Genomic DNA, 27,019 nt, shown 5'->3' with positions numbered 1-27,019 from the left:
TGATTTTCCCTTACCCAACATAGATATGATTGTAGATCTTACAGTTGGACATGAAATTTTGTCCCTTATGGATGGATTTTTTGGGTATAATCAAATCAAGATTTTAGAAGAGGATCAGCATAAGACAGCATTCACTACCCCTTGGGGGACCTTTTGCTACACCATGATGCCTTTTGGCCTAAAGAATGTTGGGGCTACCTATCAAAGAGTTATGACAGCCATTTTCCATTATCTTATCCATAACATTTTGGAGGATTATGTAGACAATATCCTAGTCAAATCTCACACCTTCATGGATCATCTCACTGACCTGGAGAAAGTCTTTGATAGGTTAGCCCATTATCATCTCATGCTAAATCCCAAGAAGTGTGTCTTTGGGGTCACATCTGGCAAGCTTCTAGGCTTCATAGTTTCTAAACGAGGTATAGAGATCGACCCCAAGAAGGTCAAGGCTATCTTAGACATGCCTCCTCCCCAAACACTGCGACAGCTTCACTCTCTTCAGGGAAAGCTTCAATCCGTCTGGCGCTTCATCTCCCAGCTTGTAGATAGGTGTACACCATTTTCACATTTTCTAAAGAAGGATGAGAACTTCAAGTGGTATCCTTTATGTCAGTGTAGCTTCGATCAGCTCAAGCAGTATCTAGCCAATCCCCCTATCTTGGTCCCACCAGTTCCTGGTCATCCCTTAATCTTGTACATATCAGCAACACCTACTGCGCTAGGGGTGCTTCTAGCACAACATGATGATTATAGCAGAGAAAGAACCATCTACTATATCAGTAGAACCCTAGTTGGTTATGAACTCAATTACACTCCTATGGAAAAAGCTTGTTTGGCAGTTTTTTTCTCAACTCAAAAGCTTCGCCACTACATTCTAAGTCATACCATCCAACTAGTATCCAAAATTGATCCTCTTAAAAATATGCTCTCTAGAATAGCACTCACAGGTCGGCTAGCAAAATGGGTTATGCTCCTTAGCGAATTTGACATCCAGTATGTGGACTGAAAGGCAATCAAAGGGCAAGCTATAGTAGATCACCCAGCTGATGCACCTCTAATAGATGCATATCCTTTGATCACAGAATTTTCAAATGAGAATATCTGTCTAATTGGAGAACAGCCCCCATGGAAACTTTATTTTGATGGCTCATACACCTCTCATGGATCAGGGGCAGGAATATTGTTGGTTACACCTCAAGGAGATTACATTCCAAAAGCCTTCAAGCTACAATTTCCTAGCACCAACAATATAGCAGAATATGAAGCTCTTGTAGTAGGATTAAAGATAGCTACAAAATGGAATATCACTGAGTTACAAGTCTTTGGTGATTCTGAGCTCTTCATCAAGCAAGTCCTAAATGAATATCAAACCAAAGATGAAAAGCTATTACCCTACAAAGAGCTAGTTGATCAGCTAACCTAGCATTTTACAAAGCTTCAGTTTACACAAGTACCTTGAATGTAGAACAAAGCAGCAGATGCTATGGCTACTATCAGCTCGCTCTTGGAAATTCCCCAAGCAGCTACACAATATGATTTTTTAGTCGAGCAACTCCTCACACCCACCTATGCGAATGAGGATTCAAACCGTGTTTGTATCTTGGTTGGTCCCCAATCCCCTTGGTACCATGAAATTCACGCTTACCTTAACGATGGTATCATATGCACTCACCTCACACGTACCCAATGCTAGAACCTCATCCAAAAATCATCCCGCTATGTTATCATAGCCAATATCCTATATCATCGGGGTTATCATGATACTCTCTCTCGATGTTTAGATGAAAACGAGGCCGCGATTGCATTAAAAGAAGTGCATTCTAGACTTTGTGGTGCCCACACAAGTGTATTGTCCTAGCATGACAAATCCTTAGAGTAGGCTACTATTGGCCTACCATTGAAGAAGACTCCTATGAATTTGTCAGAAAGTGTCTCCCATGTCAGCAGCACACAAATCTTGTGCACGCTCCAGCACAAGATCTATAGCCTATTGCACCACCTTGGCCTTTTTCTTGTTGGGGCCTTGATCTAGTTGGAACTATCACACCTCTCTCATCTGATGGACATAAATGGATAATAACAGCTACAGACTATTTCACTAAGTAGGTGGAGGTAGTCCCCCTAGTCTCAGCTACAGGAGTTTAGGTCTCCAAGTTCATCTTGTACCACATTATTTTCTACTTTGACATCCCATCCACCGTCTTCACAGACCATGGAGGTAATTTTAAAAATCTCAACATGGAAGAATTATGCACTTCCCTCTGCATCCATCACCACTTTTCTAGCCCATATTTCCCACAAGGTAACAGCCAGGCAGAGGTAACTAACAAAACCCTCCTCAAAATCCTAAAGAAAGTTGTCAATGATTCTGGCCATGATTGGTACCTACAAATAAATCCAGCCCTATGGGCCTATCAAACCTCCTTTCGTACATCCACAGGAACAATTCCATACTCCCTAGTCTATGGTGCTGAAGTAATACTACCCATAGAGGTTGAACTTCCCTCATTGCGCATATCTTTGCAAGGGCAAATATCAGATGAAGAATATAGAGTAGCTCTGCTCACCCAACTAGATCTCTTAGACGAGAAGAGACAACAAGCCTATGACCATCTCACAGTCTACCAAACTCATCTCAAAAGGAATTTCAAGAAGAAGGTGCTCCCATGACATTTTCAACCAAGTGACATGGTCCTCAAAAAAAATATGAAAGTCCAAGCAGATTGAGAAAAGAAAGGCAAGTTTGAACCTACATGGCTTGGTCCCTATGTGGTTACCACCTCCTTTGGCTTTGAAGCCTATCAATTATCTACACCAAAAGGAGAACTCTTGAATGATCCCACTAACATCATTCATCTCAAGAAGTTCTATGCTTGAAGATCTTTGGTATACCCAGCTTTTAAAAAATACAAAAAAAAAAAATAGTAAAGAGAAATAAGTGTCCAATGGTGAAAACTTGGCAATTCAAGTGCCTTGGATAGGTACCTTGGTGAAAACCTGGTAATTCAGGCACCTTGTGTACTAAAGACTAATCCATTACCTATCACTATCCTAACCCTCATCCATCCACCCACCATCAGCATAAAACACCTGCTTGTTCCCTTGGTGTTCCAACCAAATATCCAAAATCTAATCGAGCTTGTAAATACCTCATGTACAACTTGTAAAATCTTGTACCTAAGCTTGTAAAATCTTGTACCAAAGCTTGTATTATACCTTGTAAATCTTGTACCATACCTTGTATATCTAAATCTTGTCCAAAGCTTGTACCATATTCCAGCTTGTAAATAATCTTGTATCCTAGCTTGTATCCTATCACATGCACACAAAGAACCCCATTTTCACTTAAGCTTTTCGCAAACCATCTACCTATCCACCTATCAACTATTATAGACATCCCATCCTTCACAAACATTTCTGTCTCACAAAAACCAAAACTTGAACAAACTTGTACATTTGTAACATATCTTGGCCTGTCAACTTGTACATCCTCTTTAGCTTAGTACCATTGTATCTATCCAGCTTTCATGTCAGTTCGTCCTTGGTCAAACATCTTGCACACATCACACACCTTGGTTAGCTATTCCAATACATCCTTTAGCTAGATTTCCTGTCACCAAAGTGTTATCCTTCTTAGTTCAGCTTGCTAGACACATCACTCATCCAGATCCATCAACTTAGGTGCTCTCCCATAGATCCTTGTAGGATATAGCTTTCCTCATGTCTGATCTTGGTCTGTTAGTACCTCGTCCTACCCATCTTGTTAGCAAACAGTTCTCTTTTTAATTTTCACTTTCTTTTGATTTGGAATCTTCCCTTTTGGGTCTTGAAATATCTTTTCAAAGCAATCTCCTTGTTCCCTCCTCAAGGTTGCCATGATCTTCCATATCATGGTATGCTGTGAATGGAGCAATCAGAGCGTAAGGTCTTGATCATGTCTTTCGCTTGTTTTCTTTTTCTGCTTGTGGGTTACCTAGTGTCATTTCCACGCTGCTTCCTCTAGGATTCATGTGTGATACTAGGGCAATCCTTGCGTGTTTGTTTTGAGTCAATTTGTCAGTCCTCTAGAGGGTTGGTGAAAAGGCCTTGATGTTCTTGGTAACCTTGGTAATTAACCAATAGTCCTATAACAAATCTAGTGCTCAACTACATGGTGGCACTTCTCTTTGAAGTATCCCCCTACTCAAAAAGCTTCAATGGATTCCCTTCATCTCCATTATCCCCCATCCATCTCCAGCATTTGTCACTCCTCCCCCAACTTATGCATCAGTATCTCTTTGAATCACTCTTCACGCTTAGCTTTAGGGATCCACAATCCTAGTCTTAGGGATCCACCAATCAAATCAATCCACTAAGCCTCATCTTTCAAGATCCATAATCCTAGTCCTAGGGATCTTCGAAACCCATCTTCTGCCAATTTGACTCTTTGAAATCCTGTTGCATCAGCTTTATCATTCCATCATCCATCTCCCTACCATGGATTCCTTTTATAGCACTCCGCTCCTCCATCCTCCCCCCCCAATCCTGGAAATTCTTAAGCTTTCTTTACTATTGTGCCTCTAATTTCCCTTTATCATTCTCCCATAGTGAGAGTTTGAGCTAATTCAGCCCCTCCTCTTTGCCAATCTGTGTCTCTGCTCATCTCAATTTCTTATACTTTTCAAGAAGCCATCGAGCCTCTTTTATCTCTTCGCCGCCTTCTTGAGGAGGCATCATCTAAGTCTAGTCTCTCTTCTTCTTATCCGAGACTAGGGAGCCCTTTTTGCCAAAACATCTTCCTTGTGTCGTGTTCATTCAAACTTCTTTGAAATAGTGTTGTCTCAACACTATGTCAAAGAGGGGCAAAATGTAGACACCTAAATTTGATTACACCGCTTTAGTAATCCTATTTAGTTATCTCTAAAGGCATCATTAATTAAATTCCTATTTAATTAATCCTTTTCCATCCCCTGGCTGATTAATTTAATTAATCATCTATAGTCCTAATTGATAAATCAAATAACCTATTATTTATCAATTAAATCCTATTCTTCTATCTAATTCCAAAAATCCCCATTTATTAAATAAATCTATTTGATAAATAAAATCCTGAAATCTAAAACCCCCTAACTTATCCCTAATCCTCCATTTAGCCTAATCCACCCCATCCACCCATACTAACCAAGCTTAGCCACTAACTCACCCACCCTCATTAATGACATCCACTTGCACATCTCTAACATCTCTAATCTAATCCTAAACCCAAGCCTAATCCACCCCCTAATGTTGTCACATTCCCTAAGCAAGTTTAAGACTTTCTTAAACCAAACCAAAGTCTCCCCTCAAAAATTTCAACCACCAAGTCATGAGTGCTCTTAAAAAACATAAAAGACTCTTACAAGCCCACTCATGACTCTTACATCCATCTTCCACACTCTTCCCTCTTCCACACTCATTCCTCTTACATCTCTCTTACATACTCAAACCAACTCATCATGCCTTTAACCAACCCTTTACCCTACCCTCTCACACTCATCCTCCTTGTGACAAGTTTCACCTTCCTATTGGTGCTAAATAAGTACAATCCATGTGCTCTCCTTTGAGTGCATCCTAGCCCTCCTTAAGCCTTCATCTCTCCTTGCATCTTAGCCCTCCATCCCTCAAGCCCTTAGCCTATAAATTGAATCCCCTCCCAAGCCATTTCATCACAATCTTTGAGCTAAAGTTACCATGCTATTTTGAGAACCAAAGTCATCAATCTTAACCTTATAATGCCAAATTGAGAGCTCACAAGACTACCAATTTTCCATTACCCATCTCCACCATCGAAGAAATTGGGCAAGCAATTGAGCATACATCCACATCAAAGGACACATCTACAAAATCAAGAAAGCATGGAGTGTTTTCTCTTTTGAGGTTTGCACTTTTTGTTTGCTTTTCTTTGTCTAAACATATATGTGAATTTAGTTTTAGTTTGTGAGTGTTTACTTTGATGTTAATGTTCTTTGCACACTAAGATCTAGTTCTACAGTATTGACAAATGAGTGTCAACACACTTAACTATTTTCACTATGTATGCCAAGTACACAATAGATGTCGAGTTAGAATTTTAATAGGTTTCAAGTCACAGTTAGTGCCAAGAAGATTATAGTATAATATGTGTCGAGTGATCTAGGAATTATTCATGCACTGAGTAACATAATCATTCAGATGCTGAGTGATACAGGTTACAATAGGTGCCAAGAAAACCAAGAAATGTAGTTGATGTCGAGTAATCAAGAAACAGTAAATGTCGAGCATCAATAATACTTCATGTGTCGAGCAACATAGGATCAGCATAAGAGTTTTTACTTGCACAAACTAAGATGTAAACTATTTTTGGAGCCGACTTAGAGAAATTTTGAAGGAGAAAAAGGATAAGGATGAGTCATTTGTATTCCCTATGAAATTTGCATGCAACCAATCAAAAAAATGGTGAAGGCATGCAACCAATGAGAAAAATGCAAAATATGAGTGGGAATTTGATATTCAATTTGGATCATAGATCCATACCTAGCCCTAAGTCTTCGCATTCTTTATAAGGAAGACGAATGCACCATTGTATTAGAGGAAGAAAAAATAGAAAAAGGGGAGATTATAGTGAAACTTTGGTGTGAATAGGAAAAGACTTAGTGAAAGTGATAGCATTTATCCAGTTGATCATAACATAACAGAAGACATATTTAGAAGATTAGATCAAGCAAGGATCAAAAGAGAAAGAGTAGATCAAGTGCCTGAATCCAGCAATTCGAGATTGCATTAAATCAGGTCAAATGTTCTAATATACTCTCACAATTGTATTAGAAGTTGAAATCCTATGGTGATAGGTTAGCTTAACAGCTATGTAGGAGAGCCTTTGGAGAAGGACAAGAAAATCCTATGTATTAGGTAGGTTTAATAGCCTTCATGTAAATCCTTTAATAGGGTGACACTTCATGTAAAGTGTTTGTAAATCCTTTTAGTAGGTCACATTTAACAGTGTGTTGTAGCCTTTAATAAGGTAGGCCTTTAACAGGGCAAACCATTAGAAGTGGTTGAATTTATTGCTGCAGTAATTTTTGTGGGTGTCATCCCTACCCCAATTTTACCTTCTTATTCCTGGAGGGTTTCTGGGTCACCAAAATCTCTTGTGTTATGTGTTGACGCATGCTCTCATTTTATGCTTATTTACTTTGATACATGTTATATGTTATTAAGGGTTTGAAAGGATAACAATTGGTACTTCTGATTCACCCCCCTCAAATGTACTCTTCCCATTTGAATATTCCAACAATTGGTATCAGAACTCTAGTTCCCATAAGGAGAAGCCTAACAATTTGGAGAAAAAAAGATCAGAAGATGGAAGTTTTCAAACTTGGAAAGATCATTGACAATCAGGTGATTGATGTGCAACTAGCTCTACACAAAGTAGAGGAAGCCAAGGAGGAACTGAGGAAATCTTTGAAAAGTAGAAAGGAGATAGCCATAGCTGAAAATGGCATACATTACAAAGAGATTGACACCACACACGTATTTGCCAATGAAGGCTCCAAGGATTTTGATGCAACAATAGCAAAATTAATGGAGAAAAACAAAGCACAAGCCGAAGAAATCAAATTATTCAAGCTTAAACAAGAAACACAAGCTATATTGCTTTGTGAAGTAACTGAACAAAAGAAAAGAGTTATTGAAGACAAGGCCATGATAGAAGATGACAAGAGAAATCTCACCAATAGACTGGAAGAGAAGACAATTGAAATTGAAAAGATTTCAAACATGCAGTTAGACACCTTGAGCCAAATGATGAATGTTCATCATGAGCTAAATATGAAGGATATTGGGATCTCTGCCTTGAAGATATAGAATGAGCAATTGTAGAATGAATTGAAGAGAGAAAAGGAAATAGCAAAAAATTACAATAAACCCAATGAGGTCATCAAGTATTTTGAGCAATTTCTGAAATCACCAAGGGCAAGTAATGAACTATAGGACTTGGATATATCAGCACTAAACAAGGAGAATCATCCAAAACTGCAAAACAAAGAAGCAAAAAAGGTAAGAACATTAAACCTACTTTTCATTTCTGTGGTAAAAAGGGACATACCTCTAATGTATGTAGAAGCAAGAATAGTCATCAGCATGATAAGACTAAAAATGCAAACCTCTATCATAAATGCAAAAAACAAGGACGTTTAGCACAAGACTGCAAAACCAAGACCATTAGGACACCAAGATTTGAGGGCCACTACTACAACTGCAAAAAATATGGACATAGAGCATTTGAATGCAGATCAAAACCTATGTGGACACCTAATCAACCTTAAAGAGGAATTAATCATGTACATCATTACAATTGGGATTACAACACCAGGTATAGCTATCACTATTGCCAAGAGTATGGACACACTCCTAAAAATTGCTTAAGGACAAATTTTAAGGGAAATTATAGTAGACAGTTAAATCAAACTACTTGTTTTAGTTGCTTGAAGACTGGTCATATTAGCAAGAACTATCCAACAAAGGCCAAGGCACCCAAGACTAAAGTTAATAAGGGCAAAAAAAAAGTTAATGTGGAACACATCAGGGAAGATATGAAGAAGACATGGCAGAAGAAAGGTGAATGCAACACATCAAATGGAGAGATCACTTCACCCAAGAGGTCAAGTGATCACACCTCATCAAATTAAGCACTAGAAAGACACATGGTGCTGATACATATAAAGATGTATCATACATCAGCCCAAAAGAACATAGGAACACTACAAAGAAGAAATCAGCATAAGTTGAGATGCTAGGATAAAAATTAGAAGATGATGCTAAGCTACCTTTGGTTGCCGAGTAAAACTCCAACACCTGTCAAGTTGAAAAATCTATTGGATGTTGAGAAAAGAGATGATAGTAGCAGTCGAGTGAGTGAAACACAGTTGATGCTGATCTAGAAAATCCTTTGGAAGCTGAGTGTACAGTTGTAAAGCATGAATGCAATAAATGCTAGGTTTAAAGCCTAATAAAATTGAAAATCATTCATTTTTTGTTCATTTGAACAAAGAGCAAAGACAAGTAGAGCGATTAGGCGATTTCCCAGCAATCAAAAGGTGATTTACAGCAATTCAATAGCTACCCAACTTTGTTTCATCAATCTATCAGGTATTTCATTCAAGTGTCGAGTTATGTAGTTTGAAAAAATTGTAAACAATAAACCCCAGTTCAGTTAAAGATGGCATCTAGTTCTAAATCTATAAAAGAAAAGGAAGGGTTGGAAATTTAACTGGTTAGCAATGAAGTTAGACAACCAGAGTTCAGACCCATCCCTAAAGTTTCTTACAAAAATGATCTCGCTAGTGCCCTATTCATAATTCCTAATAAAGTAGTTATGGTTTAGGATGTACACAAATGCTACAACTACAAGATAGGAGCCATAGGAGATTTGGATATTTTCAATGCATTTGATAAGCTCTGTGAAAATGGGAAACTTAAGGATGAATTCTCCATAGTTGAAAAGAAGGGACTGACCAAAACCCTAGTTTTCCCTATTGTTTTCAAAACAAAATGGATACGCATTGTGCTGAGCAGAATTCATGATGGAGCTTTTTGGCTAGAAATTGGGCTAGTAAAGTTCACAAAGAAAATTGTACATAGGGTCACTGGTATCCCAACCCTAGATCGGCCCAAAACTCTAAGAAGTGATAAGAGGGAAGCAATTGAGAAAAACACTAGTGCCAAGTGGAACAACAGGGGTATGACAATTGACACCATCAAAGACCCCTACTAGAATTTTTTGTGAGGATCATATCTCACAAATTTTATCAATCTAGTAGGTTAAATAGTGTACCCTGCATAGCTATAGATGTTGCCTACAAGCTAATTTAAAAGGATCACACTTATGATCTTGCAGATTTAATGATGTAACAAATCAATGAGAACTTGGGAGCCATAAGGAAATCCAAAGGGCCTCAATGCAAATTTGGTGCAATATTAATTTGCATGTTCTTCTATATTATGAAAGAATTCCCCTCAACAGGCAAAGTGAGATGGGATCCAAATAAGACTATTGTTGAACAAATAAATGGATTCATTGAGCAGATGGGTGAGAATTTTTATGCTCAAATGACTAGTTATTTTGAAGATTTCAAACAATCCATGAAACAGAGAATGAGAATTCCAGTCTCATTAGTGGAGCAACGTGAAAAAGATATTTTCTTTCTAGTGGATATTGATTATACCTATATTCAACTAGTCATCCCTAGAGTCAAATGGCTTAGACCACTGGGCTATGAACTTGATGTGGATCAGGCTTCGACAACTATTATAGCATTGCTTGCAAAGTAAAATGATAAAATTGCAAAGCACTTTGGAACAAATGACATTGTCAAATCAAGAGTGGTTACAGACCTCAAGACAACAATAGTAGTCAAGAAAAAGGATAAGCTTGTAAAGAAGATTAAAAGGAAATTGGGTGTTGAAGAGACAAGTACTGCAAAAGAAGTAGAAGAAATAAGTGATGATAAAGAAGAAGATGATAATGAGGATGAGCCAGACCAAGGGCCACTTTAGCTAACACAAGGACGAGGTGAAGATGACGATGAAAGTGATAAGGAAGGTCAAGCTAAGGAATCATCCACTCAAACCAAGGTCACCAAGAGAAAGGAAAAAGCACCACTTGCTCCTCAGTCCAAGACAAAGAAAGTGGCAAATCCTGCACCTAAGAAGCCTACTACAAGAGCTACTACACAAAAGGCAAAGGAAGAGGTAGCTAAGAGAAAGGAATTCACTAAGAAGATTGAAGAAGAGCCAAAGAAAAGAAGAAAATTTGTGGCTTAACCTGACTCACATGAAGAAAGGATAGAACCATAAGACCACAGTCAATTTAAAGTGGTAAGTCATCCACCAAAATCTTCTATTGATAAATTATGTGCTAAGATTAGGAATGGAGACTTAAATGATTTGAAGAATGTAAATTTTAATAAGCTCACAAAAGATGAGCAAAATAAAATAGAGATATATGTCTATAATATGATGGCAGAATATAAACATACACCTCTTGAACTGGATAGTTCATTGCCAAAGGAATTATATAATATTGTAGAGAAGAAATGGCATTTTTGTCTACAAACTAAGAAAGAAATAAGGGAGTCTACCTTAGCAAGGATGTTGCCTGATTTGACTAAAAGGAAAATAACAAATAAGGTCAAAAGGCACAATAGTAGATTTACTCCCAAATACAAGGCATTTAGTATTCTACAAAATAAAATTGAAGAGGTTGTGGGCAAAACCACCAAAGTATAGAAAATTATTTACAAGAAAATTGATGATGTATTTGATGAAGAATACAAGGCAGAACCAAGTGCCAAAGCAAAGGAAATAAAAGAAGTAAGAAGAAAGAAGGTAGAAGAGAAGAAAGTGGAGGAAGAAAAGAAGGATGAAGAAGAAAAGGAGGAGGAAATTAGTAAAGAAGAAGAAAAGGGGATAGGTGAGTAACAAGAATAGAGTGTACAAGACACACAACTACCACCTCCTAGCCCTCCTCATTCTACCATCATACCTACAGAGACAATCAAGATAAAGGATGTCATTGACACTTCTGGCCAAAACATCAATCCATTAACTACAAAGGATCTAGAAAAGATCCTTGACCAATCAACACAAGTAGCTAGGCTATGTTCAAGCCCAATATTGGTCAGTGTTGATGAACTCCAAAAGGCAGTAGCAAAATTAAAGGAAATCAAGGTGCAAACACAAGAACCACCTATGATCACACAATCTACCGGACTTCTACTTCTTCCACCACCATCTCCACCAAAAGTAGTCACAGTTGTACTGCAAGAGTTGAGTGCAGTAGTAGGGAATGATAAAGTCAAATTAGTACAGTCATCAGGTACACCCCCAACTAGAATGACAGAAAAAGAGAAACAAACTAAAGAAAAAGAAGAGATAAAAGATGAGGAATCTACAATACAAACTTTACTTGAACTACCCAAAACAGGTACTCCTAAAAAAACTCTTCAGTAGCCAAACACTGGAACATTAGAATTGCAAATTAGAACACCAAGCTCAAGCTCCACTAGGGTAGCCAAGACAATTCATTATGGAATTCCTAAGCTTGATGAAGAAATAAAGATACCCTATTATGAATCTAGTACTCTCACTGAGGAGAAGATGAATGAAATTCAAAGTGCATTGGATAGAAGGAGACAAGAGGCACTTAGAAAGGACTACAAATATAGGCAAGCATTGAATGAAATCAAGGACATATTCATGGATGCCTTTAGCCCTGCAGTCTCTAGATGAATCAAGACCAATAATAGAGAAACTATCAGATATAATTGATTAGGTAACAAATGGGGACCATGACACCAATGCCAAACTAATGGAATGGTCAGAGAAGAAATTCCAAGGTAAGGTCAATGAGAAGATAGAAAATACTATCATTTTGGGACAAGTTGACCTAGGTACAAAAATAGAGAGAGTAAAAATTGTACTAGGGAATATATTCTCCCTTTACAATAAATTGTGTGATTTTTCAAACTTCACACATGAGACTAGCCAGAAAATAATGAGCTTGGAAAGAAATCTAAAGATTTCTAGTATGCAGCTCCCAACCAATCCAGCTCAAATTGAGAAGCATTTTGCTCAGACGCTTCACACTCAAAGAGAACTAGCCTTATTATCAGTAGAGGAGGCTAATATAAAAGCTAAGTTAATGCAAATTCAATCCTCCATCACCACTCACTTGGAGATACTTCAAAAGGAGCAAATGTATGTAGAGACAGTCCTGAAGAAATATCCCAATCTTTCTACACATGAAGGACTTGTAGACCTAGTAGCACAGCTTGCAATCCAGCACAAGTCATTGGATATTGCATTAAACAATTGGGATGTAGCTCTGAAGATACTCCTCGAGGTTAATAGCTCATTTTTGGCTAAACATGAAATTATTCCATAGAACCCTTTGACATCAGTGTCAAAAAGGGGGAGATAATATATATTATAGAGGGAGACATGGGTGATTACCAAAATTTTGACAAATTTTGATCATTCATTCATTTTGAAAATAAAGTGGAATGATTGTATATAGCCAAAAAAAGGGGGAGACAAAGAATAAAGAAGTAAAATTTTGGTATTCATATGGAATGCAGGGACATCACATAGATCAAATATAACATCTCAGCTTAGAATGCATAAATAGGTACATAGATCAAATATAACATCTAGGCTTAGAATTCATAAATATAACATAGATCAAATATAACAATTTCACATGCCCAAATATTTTAACATCCCATCATAACAGCAAACCCAAAACCCTTAGATCTGCAATAAATCATTCATATATCTTGCCCTTTCTTTTATCCTCTCATGCATTCCCATGGATTCAATCTAGGGTTACAATAATAAAACCATAGCTCTAATACCACTTGTAAGGAAACTTGGCAATAAAGAATATAACCGTTTCCACATAACCCATAATAGATCTTAAATAAACACTGAATTAAAATCCACATGCAAGAGAATAGACAACATACCCACAAAATTGTGACACAAGATATACCCTGGAAAACCCTCATTGAGGGAAAAACCCAGCCTCCAAAAGCATCCATCACCATGTATTATTTAGCAAAAATACCATTTCCATACAACCATGGAAGCCTTCATGGCCATAGCCACAACCGAGCAAACTATGTGAAAAAACATGAATCCACACATCCCATGCCATGCTTTCAACCTTCACAAATGCTCCCTTGGCTAACCTGTCAAGCCTTGTCCCGCTCGACTCTTGCCTTTTGTCTTCTCCTTGTCACTCTCTCTACAACAACTACCCTTGTGGCTGCTTATATAGTAGCAAATCCCACAAAACCACTAAGTGGTATTACATAAACCATGTGCTAAAACCATGTACTACCTAACCCACTGACCCCACATTTAATATTGGGCATTTAATTATTTTCCCCAATATTAAATAATTACATGAAATATTTTTACAATGTTACAATACAACTCATCAAGAATATTCCATGGGAATCTTTACATGTTGCACGTCCATCTAGGTACAACATTACATAATAAAAATAAAATAATAAAATTACAATATTATGCAATGTCTGCAACACCCATTATCTCAACAGTTCTTTAGCACAGAAACAAAATGGATGAAGTTATGGGATTGATTGCACTAAACATCTCTGATAGTCTCCTATTTCACATAGATGGTTTGACCACTCCTTGGGCTATTTGGACCAAGTTTTCCAACTTTTTTGGCATAGTGAATGAGTTTCGGGAACTACAACTTGATGCAGAGTTGACTACTTTGACTCCTACCAACTTTTCCACCATGGAGGACTTCTTGATGAAGTTCAAATCTCTACATTCAATTTTGCAGGGATGTGGAAAAACTAAGATACATGGTGAGTGTATTTTTTTGATACTCTCAAAGTTGAGAGGATAGTATTAGATCTTTTCTTCTACTTTCTACTCCACTATGGATGCTTTGGGCAATAGACATGTCATGCCTTCTTTTGAGACATTCTTGATTGTTTGACATGAGAATAGGTAAAGGTCTAATAGATAGGTGCTTTTGGCTCTTCCAGCCAAGCATTTATTGCTTAGTCTTCACAGTGGAAACAAAAACTGAAAGCCAAACTAAAGAAAGATACATAGCAAACTAATTCCAAACCTACACCTAACCCTTCCAAGGGTAAATCTTCTTCAAAGTCTACTAAGTCTACCTTCAAGACTAAGAAAAAATCTGTTGAGACCTGTAGTTTTGGTGGAAAGGATGGATGTTTGAAGGCTTTAGAGGAAGCCATGTAGGAGCATCACATTTCTACTCCTAAGTCTTCATCCCCCCTATAGGGAAAGGTTACACTCTTACTGCATGAGCAATGACTTCTGGACCCACATGGATTTTTGATTTTGGTGCCTCTCACCATATGACTCACACTTAGCAATTGATCACCTCACTTGCTCCTTGTGCTACTTCACAAATTTTTGTTGGGAACTCATCACATCTTTCAGTCTTGGGTTCTAGTTCAGTTGCATTAGTTGGGGGTTCTCTTTAGGATGTTCTTTTTGTCCTTGACATATCGAGGAACCTATTGTCTATTTGTCATATTTTCCACTCTGGCTCTGGTAAGATAGTTGAGTTCTCACCACATGATGTGGTTATTCAGGACTTACATGATTCTGAGTTGATAGTGGCTACTGGGAGTGTTGGCTCTACATCTCACCTATATAGGTTTGATGGATTTGAGTCTTCTGATGGCACAGGTTCCTATCTTGTAGCACATGTAGATTTAGTAAGAAAACTTTGGCATGAGCATTTGGGCCATGTCAATTATAGATATCTTCAGTAGATGAGCACATAGGTGCATGTTCTTAGGCTTCCCCAAATTTCTTGCATAGATGGTGTTTGCCAGGGTTGTTCTCTTGGCAAACCAAATAGGGATCCTTTTCCACATGGATGAGCTACTTGTGCTTTTGCACCATTGGAGTTGATTCATAGTGACCTCATGTCATTTCTCGTTCCTTTTTCTAGTGCTAGATATGTGCTTACTTTCATTGATGACTTCTCCACGCGCATATGGGTGTACTTTTCAAAGTACAAGGCTTATGTCTTTGATTCATTTTGAGTCTTCAAGACATTTATGGAGAATCAATCTGGTCTTTCTATTTAATGAATATGCATAGATAATGGGGGGGAGTATGTGTACCAAGCTTTTAGGGATTTTTTCTTTGAACATGGTCTTCCACATCAGTCTTCAGTGTCATACACCCCTCAGCAGAATGGTGTGACAGAGAGAAAGAACAGAACACTTTGAGAGATGGCTAATTTTATGATACAATCCAGGTCCATGAATTCATCTTTTTGGGTAGAGGCAATCAATTGTGCCAACTATATTCATAATCAGATGCCTCACAAGGTAGTTCAACATATGACTCCTGAGGAGGCTTGGTCTCATGTTAAACTTGATGTATCTTCATTCCAAGTTTTTGGTAATGAAGCATGGGCATTTGTACCCAATGCTCAGAGGATATCAATGGGGTGGAAGATCTGACACCTCATTTTTGTTGGCCATTGCGAGGATATTAAGGCATTTAGGTTGTTTGATCTAATTCTAGATAGGTCCTATTTCAATGAGATGTCCAATTTGATGAGCACCTTCTTATAGTAGATACCCTTCCTCCAAAGTCTACTTCACTTACCACTACTCCCTCATCCTTTCCAATCTCTTTTTTGGATGATGAGGATGATGATCTTTGTGATCCCCATTTACCTCCACTACAAGATCCTCCATAGATGTCTAAATGGGCTCGTGTTATAGTTGAGGCTACCAGATCTCTAGCTAGTGACTCTTCCATTTCTTGTCGCACTCATTCTCATATTGCAGGTTCTAGTCTTCTAAGTCATTTTATTTTCTATGATCCTTAGACATTTGCAACAGCGATAGGACATACTAAGTGGGACAATGCCATGGAGGAGGAGTATTCTTCTTTGATGAAGAATCATACTTGGGATCTTTTTTCTCTTCCTAAGGGAAGAAAGTTAATGTGATGCAAATGGTTATATCATACTAAGTTTGTTGTTGATGGTTCTATTGATAAGTACAAGGCATGTCTTATTGCAAAGGGTTTTTCACAAGTTGAGGGCATTGATTACACTAAGACATTTTCCCCTGTCGCCAAGATGAACTCTATTCACCTTGTCCTATACCTCGTAGCTTCTCAAGGATGGCCCATTTTTTAGATGGATGTTAAGAGTACATTCTTGCATGGTGATCTTACTGAGGAGATTTACATGGAGCAGCGTCAAGGATTTATGGCTTCACATGCTATCATTCTAATCCTAAAGTATACATTCAACATCTTGAGGCTGAGGTTTTGATCCTTGTGCTGTATGTTGATGAGCTTCTCCTCATAGGTATCTCATCCTCTATGCTTCAAGATGTTCAGCATGCATTGATGGAATAGTTTGAGATGATTGATCCTTGTCTACTACACTACTTTCTTGGTCTACAGATTGTTCAATCCTCTGCCAGGATCTTTGTTTACTAGTAGAAGTATGCTCTTGACATGCTTCAACACTTTGGCATGCTTGATTGCAACCTTGCTCCCACACATTTTCAGTCAAGTGTTACCTTATCTACCTCTTGCATTTTTCCTTCAAAGGATCCTACATTGTATTGACAATTGGTTGGTAGTTTTTTGTACCTGACACATACTCATTCTGATCTCTCCTTTGCAATTGGTCTTGTCTCTAGGTTTTCACATGAGCCTCATGAGATTCATTGGCACACTGCCAAGCATATTTTGAGATACATTCAGGACACACTTATGTTTGGCATTCATTAAACATCAGGGGCTCCTCACATTATTGGCTTCACTGACTCAGATTGGGCTGGTGATGTTGATGGTTGGAAGTCCACTTCTAGCTTTATCTTTTGTCTTGGCTTTGGTCTTATCACTTGGTTGTGCAAGAAGCAGAATGCTCATGCACTCTCATCTATAGAGGCTGAGTATAGAGTAGTAGTGTATGCTAGTCAAGAGATCTTATGGCTTCAGCAGTTGATGACTAATTTTGGTTTTGCTCTTGATTGTCCCACTATTCTATGGTGTGATAATCAAAGTGTTATTCACATTTCCCGCAACCCAGTGGAGCATCAGCACACTAAACATGTTGAGCTTCATATGAATTTCATATTGAGCTCATTTAGAATAATTCAACTATCACAACTTCATCCCTGATCCTTTATCTACAACTTTATTAAATAAATGATATTTTAATAAATTTAAATAGTAAATCCACAAATGAAATTTAAAGTAATAAAGATGCCACTCTTGATCTCCTTATTAGCTTTCTTAAAAATCCTTTATTCTTCATCTAATAATATAATTATACCATATTGACACTACCTACTAACTATTAGTGGGCATGAGGAGTCAAGGACCATAATGAGCTCCCATTTAATTATACTTCCTAAGACAAGAAAAAATAGAGAAGATAGACTTGAAAAAGTGGATAAATTAATTATATTAGTTTGCTAGAAAAGCAAGACATCAACAAAGGAAAGAAAATAAAAGGAGAAGAGATGAATGATTCCATAAGGAGCAAGACAACTACTAGTCTCTTCCACATGTGTTTGACTACAGAGTAGAATTATAGGTGTGATTTTAAAGATAAAGTTGTTAATGTCCCAAACCCTCCATGGGATGTCATCCATCCCTGACAGGCCTGGAATTTGATGGTCACCGCTACCAGTTGTAGACACCTAAAATCTTTTAGAAAATAAAATATTTTTATTTTCTGAAAAAAGTCCCTGGTGACATCATCACTTATTAATTAATTAATTATTTAATTAATTAATTTATTTTTATGTCATTAAATCCCTTTATCTTAATTAAAAATATTTAATTAAGGAATCCCTCCCAAAAAATGTTTAAATCTTATTTAAACATTATTTCCTTATTTATTAATTATTTAATTAATAAATTGACCAAAAAACCCAAAATAAATTAAAAAATTTATTTTTTGCCCAAAACTTGGCCAATTTCCTTAAGACCACTAACCTCTTCCAAAATCTTCTAATCTTTCTTTAATTTTGATTAAAGGCTAATCCCATCATTTCCTACCCCTAATCCCAAATCAAAATGTTTAATTAAGATTAAATATTAATCCTCATGTTTATTAAAAAAAATTTAATAAATATCTCCTCAACCCAAACCCTTGAAATAAATAAAACTTTATTTATTTCCTAAAAATCTAATTTATCCTCATCCTAAGAAGTTCTAGACTCTTCTAGAAAGTCTTCATCCTCATCCTAGGAAGTTCTAGACTATTCTAGAAAGTCTTTATCCTCATCCAAAGTCTAGACTCTTCTAGAAGATGTCTTTAAACCTAATCCTAATCCCCTCCTAACCTTGTCACATTCCCTAAACATGGGTTAGAACTTCCTAACCCAAGCCAAAGTTAACAAATATCTACTCCTTCACCCACCCTCATTAAATGCCATCCACTTGCCTATCCCTAAGCTAATCCTAAACCATCCTAATCCATCCTCTAATCATTTGCACAATCCTAAGAAAGCTTAAAACCTTCCTAATCAATCCCAAGTCAAAATTCCTCTCATCTTCCTCAAAATATCCCAACCATAAAACTTTATGAAGCGCACTAGGCCATAAATGACTCTTCCAAAGCCCTTTCATTGATCTTACAAGCCATTATGAGGGTCTTTATGAAGATTTTATCCCTTGAGCCTCCTTTGTTGACTCATCCTTCCCCTTTCCTCCATCCTCTCACCTTGTGACATGTGTCACTCCCTGATTGGCTGTAAGGAAGCACAATCCATGTGCACTCCTCTCATGCAATCTGAGCCCTCCATGAGTTTTTCCCCATCCTTGCATCCTAGCCCTTGATCCCTCAAGCCCTTTGCCTATTTAAGGAATCCTCTCCCAAGCCATTTTAACACAATCCATGAAGTAAAGTCATAATGCTATTTTAAGAAGCCATTTTACATCAAAACCATACACTCACACCCAAATTCCAACTCCATTTGAAGCCCTTTTTGAAGCATAAAGCTTGACCATACATCCTATCTATTTAGACAAAGCTACTCAAAAAGAGAGCTTCTCATTGAGAGAGCCCATTAATGGCTAATATTCTCAATTGAGAGCTCATCTTAGTCTATCTTGAAGTTTATGAATTTTGTTTAGTTTGTAGAAGCTTTATTTAAATTTGGTTTCTATTAGCATACTAACATTACTCATATACATTTTGGCACGCCCGATGGGACCCCGCATGGGTCATCTTCATTAGCTTTTTTAGTCAAATTTTGTATGTCATTTGCTAATTTTGGCTAATTTTGCTTGTTTTTGTGATTGGTAGGATTGTATAAATTGATTTTGTAGCTCCACATGACATGAAGAAGACAAAGGAACTCATAGTCTATCTCATAGTATTTGCAAATTTTTCAAGCTTATAGGTGGACAAAGCACTTGGAATTCTTCTTCCTCTTCTTGTCTATATTCTTCTTATTCCATCTACTTCTTTTTCTTCTTCTTGTGGGAGATCTTGGCAATTTTTTTTTTAAGGAAGCAAAATCATACACACTTCTTTTTAGTGCTTAAAATGAACCCCTAAATCATACTTAAATCCATTAAAAAATTAAAAATTTGCAAAAAAGAAAAAATATTTTAACAAGTGAAACTAAACCAATCCAATCATTTGCATCCTTGCAACATCAAGGTTTTAGATGCATTCATGCAAAGTTAGGAACACTTCATTTTTGGGAATTTAAAAAGAACTTCAAGTTTCCATTTCAAAAGGTTCAAAATCAACACTAAGTGCACACTAAAATCTAAATCAAACTCAAAGAATCAATCAAGGATAAAATGAACCTCATTTGCAAATATTTTAAAGTTCTTTTAAAAATCTCATGAAAACTAAGAGTCCTAAATGGTTGCCAAAAATTGTTCTAAAAGCTTTGTTATTTGTTCCAAACAAATGTCTTGTTGCAAAATCTTGAATGTTTCTTAGGTTTTTCATGCATCAAAACAATCTAGGAATATCATTTTTGGGTTTAAAATATGCAAACTAGAACACAAAATCTTGAATGAAAACCAAAGTCCAAAGAGTCATTTTCACTTTTGAGTCCAAAACAATCTTGAATGATCTAAGGTTAAAACAAAGCACTTCAAATTTCTTAAAACAACACACAAAATCTCAATCTTGAATGCTCAAAGGAAAAAACTTGAATGTTTAATCACTTGTCTTTGAATGCATGTTGCTAAAATCACTATTGAGTGCCATGGATTAAAATCAATTTTATTTTTTTTATGAATGCATTATTAAAACAACAAATGCAATCTTGAATGCCATAGATCAAATAATCATCTTTTGGGGCATAAAAAGAATCCACATTTTTGAAATCTTCTAAGTTATAAAAACTAATAAAGATGCTTTGAGTAAGTTTGTAGTTGGACTCACCCTCTTTAATCACCCATCAATTTAACCATTCATTGCAATCTTAGCGCCATCTATGGGGATGGGTCTACCTAAGAGGGTGTTAAGTGCTCCACAAAGATCAAACTCCACTTACTTGGGTCTTTAGTGGTTTTTCTAAGTTAGAAAATTCCTTGAATGCACATTAATCTCACTCACACTTCATTTGGGCATAAAAATTGGACAAATCTTGATGTGGAGGGCCTCCGAGCGCGTGCTTGGCAATCAAGTTTCACACATCTTTGTTTTGGGCTTAAAACAAACTTACACTCAATTTTGAATGCCTAAAAATCAATGAACATTGCATGGTTTGGACGCATTTTCAATGACACTCACATTTCTTATGCTGACGATCTCTCGACTTTCATTATGCTGACGATGCTATCAAATTGGAATGAACATTGTATGCCATAATCACAAGTGTCTTCAATCATAGCTTACAAAATCTAAATCATCAATTGGAATAAACGCGTGTCTTTTAAAGCCCAAGATCATGTATATGGTCTTGTTTTACACTTTTTAGGAGGCCTGCTTGGGGATTTCATCACCCCTTGGGACAACCTCAACTCCAGCATTCCAACGGAGTATAAAAATTGGGAGGTGAATCCAAATACACCTCTCTTGGAATCAAGATTTTGTCACTCGGGCTAAGCCTCAAGGAACTTTATACCCTTGAGAAGTGAAAGAGGAGAAGTGGGTTACCGCTCCTCTCGGCTATGTGACATCTTTTTGGTTTCATCTATGGATTTGGGCCTCATGTACCTTGCATATATCAAGGACTCCCTAGCTATAACAAATTTCATCCTTGTAGAAAGCTTCCTAGGATGTTGGTGTGTTTGACATGCTTGCTCCAAAATTTTGCCTGCTTGTTTGTTCATAGCTTTTCAATGAATGTTTGCCAACTTTGGTCAAAATCCCAAAAAAGAAAAAATCTCCTAGCTCAAGGCATACTTAGCGTAGTCACTGCCTCATCAAAAAATCATCCAAGCTCCCCCGCTGCAACCGAATCTATCTAGTTCCTTTCTTTAGAACAATCCCAAATCCAAAGTCTCTCCAAATCATCCCCCCTAGCCAGCTAGCAACCCAATCCAAAATCACACCCAAGCCTTTAGAGAGTTGTGGTCATTCTGCTAGAATTTTCTATCCAATCAATTTGACCAATCCACCAGCCTCACCAAGGTTATCCCTTTGACAGAGCTTTGCCTAGGGTAATCTAGCTTTGTCACTTGTTATCCCTCATCACCTTGAGCTAAAGGTTTGGATCCACAAGTGGTCAATCTTGTGTCATGCCCATAGGATCATTAGTCTATCCTTAAGTTGGCACAATCTCCACCAATCCAGTGCATAGGAAAGAAAAACTCTCACTTTTTGACAACATGCCCTTGAAGTCTTCCATCCATAGGAAAGCCAAAAATCTCTAGCCAATCCTCCTTAGGTCTGTCATACAGCTTTGACTCTCCCTAGGAAATTCTTCATCAACCAATCCAAAATCTGAGCTTAATCCAAATCTAACCATGACCTTTCATGTTCATCCATATGCAATACCCCATCCCCATCCGACTCATCATCAAAACATGAAATCCCAAACCTATCATGATGTGTTCGGTCGTATTGTCCTTGCTCTCGCCACCTCCTATTACAATGATGATGAAAATCTTGTTGACTATGATGGGTATATTGAAAACCTTAGAAACATTCCCCCAAGCATCCCACTAAATCTATGCATTCTTCCAAACTATCTAGTCATGCCATCTGATATCCTAGCTTCTCCTCCATCACCCAATCAACCAAGCTTCCAATCTTCCACCCCCATCACACTAGCTATTCCTGTCAATCCACCTCCACCTCTGACACACGAGTCTCCAAGGAATCTCCTAGAGTAAATACAAGAAAAGTTGCCTCCAGCAGTCGATAAGCCATGTCATCTAATCCAACCATGTGAAGTAGTCAGTAATGAAGCTTCCCCATCTATAATATCACCTCCATCTCCCATAGCTATCATCCCCATACCATCCATCAAATTGCTTAAAATCCTTCCACTTCCCGCAAGCATCAAAATCCCACCATCTATCAAAACCCTCCAAATCCTATCCACATCACCTCCAAGCATTTCCCAAATCTCCCATAATGACCCTTATGCATCCATCTTCTACTCACCCATCTCCACTACTGAATCTCCCATCTATCCATCTGCTGCCTTTGAAGAGTCCATCCCTTCACCTCCTATCACACCATCCACTCCAAACCAATCCTATCAAGATCCTGCCCAAAAGCATGTTGACATCCCCCAAATCATAAACGAAGATATCATTGTACCATGTCTTCCATCCATAGTGCAGTCACTATCCCCTCCATCTCCAAAACCTCAAGCCATACCTCCTCTGCTGCAAGATATCTTTTCATCCCATCAGCTAAATCAATATCCTATCCTACCATCTCCTCCACTACATGCTTCCATATTACCACCTATCCAAGCTATTTCACCATCTATAATATATCCTCTTGGTTCACTTACATTCATCCATAGTGGCCTCCTCTCAGCAGAAGAATTAAGAATAGTATCTCCCTATTGCAGTACATCTGATAAAGCACTTCCACCATTTTCTATAAGCAAAAAGTATCCTCAGCTAGTTCAAATGCTCAATCGATGGCATTATCAAGGTCAAGGTTTAGGACGACAAGAGCAAGGAATCAAAAAGCCTATTATTGCACAAAAAAATCTAGGATTTCATGGTCTTTGATATGTATCCAAAGGCTCACCATCTAAAAGTGTTGGTACACCACACCCCCAAACCAAGCCTATCTCCAAACCCCCCATGCCAGCCTCCCATCACTCCCTCAAGAAATCTTATGTCATCCCCCCTCCACCATCTTTGCAACCTAAAACATTCTACCATATCCCCCCTTCATCCGCTAAATCCATTTTGGGTCCCTATGTCCCAAAATCTACCATCCTCCATCCTCTTATCAGCCATCATTCAAATCCTATTCCCTCCATTCCTATGCAAGATCATAAAAGGCATGTATCAAGGCACATCATCCATCATCATCCCCCTACACGCTCTCCCATATCCTCTCCATCTCACAAAGCTTCTCCTAACCATCTTCCCAAAGCTTACCACAGCAATGTAAATGCCAACTTCAAAATGCATAAAGCTAAAAATCCACATCCTAGGAAATCATATGTCTATTCTAAAAGACATACTCCAAAAAGGAAAAATCCAATCAAAGAATGCAAAATAATGCAAAAGCCTATGAAAAGAAAATCCAAAACCATGTGGATCCCAAAGAAAAAAGTTGAAACCCAATGCATAATGGCATCCACCATTGCTAATCCTCCATCCAGTGACTCATGTCCCCCATCTCCTAACTCCATCTTGGGTGCCTATATCCCCAAGCACGCTTCCACAAATCCTTCATCACGCCTGCATCTACCATCTATCCCCCATATGCTCTTTTCACACCCATCCCAACATGTGCCAATGTTGCTCTTGCAAGCATCCCCATCTCATGCTCCTTTCCAACCTTTTCATCCCTCCATCCCCTACCATCAATCCCATCTAATCCAATCTATTGAATAAATCACACATCCGGTGTACCAACAGCTAGCAACAAAAATTGAACATTCCAACAGCCAGTGAAAAATCCCAAAAAAGCCAAAATAGCTGAAGAAAGCCAAAATCATTCCAGCTAAGTCCAAAGTCAAAAAGTCAAAAAAAAAAAGAAAAATAAAGCATCCACTGGTGAAAACTTGGCAATTCAAGCACCTTGGACAAGTACCATGATGAAAACTTGGCAAACAAGCGTCATGCATAATCCCACCATCCCCAGCTTAGCCTGTCACCCTCATGCTTTTGGTCATCTCTTGACATCCAACTCCATCTTCCAATCTATCCACCTATCCTCCACCCTCCATCTTACATCTCACACCATCCACTTATCTCCTGCAGCTTCAGCCAATCATCCCAGCTATCATCCATCTCCCTAGCCCCTTCAGCTTTTTCCATCCTAGCTTCAATCCTATCACATCCATCATAAGACCTCCTTCCGCATGTTATCTTCTAATTGGGGGCACTATATTCCTTGGAGATCTTGTCTTGTCCATCCTTCCTTGTCATTGGTATCTAGCTCTAGGCTATCCTCATGCAAACCCAATGTCATCTCTTTATATCCATCATAATCCTAGCTATATACCATCCTATCTAGCCATCTCATTCTGCTCCTCTAGCTATCCTTGGTCACAAAATCTCTCATCATCATTGGATGCATCCTACCAAATCCATCATTTATTAATTTATTTATTTATTTATTTTTATGCCATTAAATCCCTTTATCTTAATTAAAAATATTTAATTAAGGAATCCCTCCCAAAAATGTTTAAATCTTATTTAAACATTATTTCCTTATTTATTAATTATTTAATTAATAAATTGACCAAAAAACCCAAAATAAATAAAAAAGTTATTTTTTGCCCAAAACTTGGCCAATTTCCTTAAGACCACTAACCTCTTCCAAAATCTTCTAATCCTTCTTTAATTTTGATTAAAGGTTAATCTCATCATTTCCTACCCCTAATCCCAACTCAAAATATTTAATTAAGATTAAATATTAATCCTCATGTTTATTAAAAAAGTTTTAATAAATATCTCCTCAACCCAAACCCTTGAAATAAATAAAACTTTATTTATTTCCTAAAAATCTAATTTATCCTCATCCTAAGAAGTTCTAGACTCTTCTAGAAAGTCTTCATCCTCATCCTAGGAAGTTCTAGACTATTCTAGAAAGTCTTTATCCTCATCCAAAGTCTAGACTCTTCTAGAAGATGTCTTTAAACCTAATCCTAATCCCCTCCTAACCTTGTCACATTCCCTAAACATGGGTTAAAACTTACTAACCCAAGCCAAAGTTAACAAATATCTACTCCTTCACCCACCCTCATTAAATGTCATCCACTTGCCTATCCCTAAGCTAATCCTAAACCATCCTAATCCATCCTCTAATCATTTGCACAATCCTAAGCAAGCTTAAAACCTTCCTAATCAAGCCCAAGTCGAAATTCCTCTCATCTCCCTCAAAATATCCCAACCATAAAACTTTATGAAGCCCACTAGGCCATAAATGGCTCTTCCAAAGCCCTGTCATTGCTCTTACAAGCCATTATGAGGGTCTTTACGAAGATTTTATCCCTTGAGCCTCCTTTGTTGACTCATCCTTCCCCTTTCCTCCATCCTCTCACCCTGTGACATGTGTCACTCCCTGATTGGCTGTAAAGAAGCACAATCCATGTGCTCTCCTCTCATGTAATCTGAGCCCTCCATGAGCTTTTCCCCATCCTTGCATCCTAGCTCTTGATCCCTCAAGCCCTTTGCCTATTTAAGGAATCCTCTCCCAAGCCATTTTAACACAATCCATGAAGTAAATTCATAATGCCATTTTAAGAAGCCATTTTACATCAAAACCATACACTCACACCTAAATTCCAACTCCATTTGAAGCCCTTTTTGAAGCATAAAGCTTGAGCATACATGCTATCTATTTAGACAAAGCTACTCAACAAGAGAGCTTCTCATTGAGAGAGCCCATTAATGGCTCATATTCTCAATTGAGAGCTCATCTTAGTCTATCTTGAAGTTTATAAATTTTGTTTAGTTTATAGAAGCTTTATTTAAATTTGGTTTCTATTAGCATACTAACATTGTTCATATACACCAGTCATATGATTTTTTATGACGGCTAAATTTTTTTCATGTCTTTCATTCTAGGTTTTGATAAAAAAAATTGATTGTCAATTTTCAGTTTAAGTTTAAGCATTCTATAAATTAGAAAACAATAATATTAATTAGTAATATACGCAAAACTCTCTATGAATAACTTGTAATTATAAATTAGTATTATATATAAAATTATGAAAGAAGCAATTTTCTAAGTTCATGTATGTTAGTTTAAGATTTTTTTTTTTTTAAATTAAATAAAATTTAAAATTTAATATATTATATTTCAATAATATTTTAAATTAATATAAATATG

The sequence above is a fragment of the Cupressus sempervirens genome, chromosome 5 (genome assembly GCF_028749045.1).
Source record: "Cupressus sempervirens isolate cs-2001-9-10 chromosome 5, ASM2874904v1, whole genome shotgun sequence".
NCBI classification, from domain to species: Eukaryota; Viridiplantae; Streptophyta; class Pinopsida; order Cupressales; family Cupressaceae; genus Cupressus; species Cupressus sempervirens.
The sequence above is the reverse complement of the archived record's forward strand: the minus strand, read 5'-3'. Positions refer to the sequence as shown.